Source organism: Equus przewalskii, chromosome 2 (genome assembly GCF_037783145.1).
Source record: "Equus przewalskii isolate Varuska chromosome 2, EquPr2, whole genome shotgun sequence".
NCBI lineage: Eukaryota > Metazoa > Chordata > Mammalia > Perissodactyla > Equidae > Equus > Equus przewalskii.
In genome coordinates, this window is record NC_091832.1 from 16,043,681 (window position 1) to 16,046,332 (window position 2,652).

At 43.0% G+C, this 2,652-nt stretch overlaps 1 pseudogene; it reads right to left on the minus strand.

Moving 5' to 3' along the window:
* Positions 1-261: 261 nt before the first annotated feature.
* LOC139078959 (large ribosomal subunit protein eL21-like) lies at positions 262-1,447 on the minus strand (annotated as a pseudogene).
* Positions 1,448-2,652: the final 1,205 nt, after the last annotated feature.

Consider the following 2,652-nt stretch of genomic DNA (forward strand, 5'->3'; position numbering starts at 1 on the left):
CCCTGCCCTGACACGTTCATAGCCTCCCTGTTATCAACATGACTCACCAGAATGGCCCTTCTTCTGTTTTTTTTTTTTTTTTTTTTTACCAAGGATGACCCTACACTGACATGTCATAATCACCCAAAGTCCACAGTTTATCTTAGGGTTCATTCTTGGTGTTGAATATTCTATGGGTTTGGACAAATGTATAGTGACATATATCCATCATTACAACATCATATAAAGTATCTTTACTGCCCTTCTTTTTTTTTATACCTATTATGCCATGAATTCATAGGAAACGGGTTCCAGTGGCTCAGGCTCCTTTCCATTCGTTCTCACAGGTGTGCTTCTCCATCAGGAGCAGGCTGGCGCTTCTGTTGAACCCTTCTTTTTCTGATCATTTTCCTTCATGCCTTTCAGGAACCCACCTCAGCTCTTAGCACGCTTAATACTGTCAATACGTACATTAATTCTCTTGGCAGGAATCTTGCCCTTAACTTGTTTGTTTCCAGCAATGCCTGCAGCATGCTGGGTAGCGTGGACTCTTCCAGTTTTGCTGGACTGTGCCCGTTCCCTTGATGTCTACAACATCACCTTCCTTGTAGATTTGCTGTAACAAATCTGTGCATGGAACAACTTTACATTTTCCAAAAAGCCCAGAGAACACATAGCGGCTGCCTTTCCTCTTCTCTTTGTGTCTGTCACTTTGGTGAATTACTGAAAGGTGTTGTTTCTGATGGAAAGGCAATAAATGCTTTTGAATGAGTGAATCCAAAAAAGTCATGGAAAAAGTATTCCAAATAAAAGATTAGAGTGTATATGTTGAAATAGCTATTCAACGCCAAAGTAGTGACTTATTCTACATATGCCACAATGTTTCCATTGCTCAAATCTGAGTTGGAAAGAATAATCAGAGAAAACTATTTTCATGATGTTTATTTGAAGCCCAAATGGTGCCCCAACTTGCTCCCTGACTTCCTTCCCTTGAAGACTTGCCACACAAGAATCGACAGTGATTCTGAAAATTTTCAAGCATTGTTGGATACCCCAAGGTGGTACATTTGAAGGGACAGCATTCGTTGATACATGTTCTGACCTGCTTATTTAAGAATCCATAGTGTTATTGATACATACATCCTCAATTGTCCCAGTTCTTCTTTCTACCATGATTTGGAAAAAGACTTGGCAGCAAGTCAGGATGTTGTGATCTGTCTGGAAATTGTCACCATCATATCAACTGCCAGCGGTGACTGAGCACTTCCTCTGTGCGGGCAGATATTGATGTTTTCCATGGGCTTACTCATTTAATCCTCACAACGCCTCTACGCGTCGGGTCATCCTCACTTCAGAGATGAGGCAACAGAGGCTCTGAGAGATTATGTACCTGAGGTTGCTAGGAACTGGTACAGCCAGGACCCCTGACTCTAGAGCACAGTACCTCCTGGTGGGCCATAGGTGTCATATTGTCATAATCAAAAGGCTTGGCAAATGCTGCCCTAGAAAACCTACACCATGACAGCTTGTTGTTTCAGAAACGCCTGTTGAGTGCCTTCGCTGTGTCAGAAGGTGTAGGGAGGCAGGAAGGGCGTTTAACGGTTGGAGTTGGAGAAGTGGAAAGGCTGCCTGGCCAGGCAGGGAGCTTCCTCTCACTGTAAGCAGGTCTGAGAGTGGTCAGGAGGAGTTTTGTGTTAGCAAAAAGCTGAACTGGGTGATCCCGAAAGTCCTTTCCCATTCTTAAGAGCCTATGGGTCTATGTCTCTCTTGTATCCAAGTGGCTCTTGAAGCTGTGCCATTTCTCCTCTGGAGAGGAGCGATGTCTAGAGAGGGGTATCCACAAGGGTGGGTTCCCCCCACTTGAAACAAGGTCCCGTAGTGGATCTGCAGTCCCTCACCGAGACAAGCGGACAAGCAAGGCCGGAGGCGGAAGACCCACACAATTTTGGGAATGGTCCACTCTACTTGTCAGCAAGGAGCTCTTTGATGAATAGTAAGGGTTTGGGGCTAAACAGACCTAAGTTGGAATTCTAACTCAGCCACTCCCTAACCACACTGGGTTTCACTTTCCTTGTATGTAAAATGAGGATAATAATTGTACCTCCTTTTTGGGATTGTTTCAATGGGTAAGTGAGTAAAGCATTTAGCTCAGGACTGGCATAGAGATAAACAAATGTTTACCAAAACAACCAGAATTGTCCAGATATTTTGCCCCAAGGTGGTATACTTGGCCTGCATGGAAATCCTTAGTGTGAAGTAATAATGCTAGATAACACTTATGTAGCACTTACTAAGTGCTAGACATTGTTGTAAGAGCTTTACATGGATTATTTAACCCCCATATCAACCTTATGATGTGGGTGTTACTATTATCTTCATTTTACAGATGAGAAAACCAAGGCACAGAAAGGTGCTTGGGAGGTTCCATATGGCTGCAGGCTCCTCAGCAAAGGGGTGTTTTGGTTTGAGAGGAAAGAATCTATTCTAAACATCTAGCAAAGCAGTCCTAATGGATCCCCCAACGTCTGTGAGACCATCTGGCAATAACGGCAGTATTTTTTTAAATTAAAAATTGGGAACTCTTGTCCTTCAAAAGATACTGTTAAGAGAATGAAAGACAAGCAACAGACTGGGTGAAAATATTTGCAAATCAGGTATCTATAAAAGATTTCA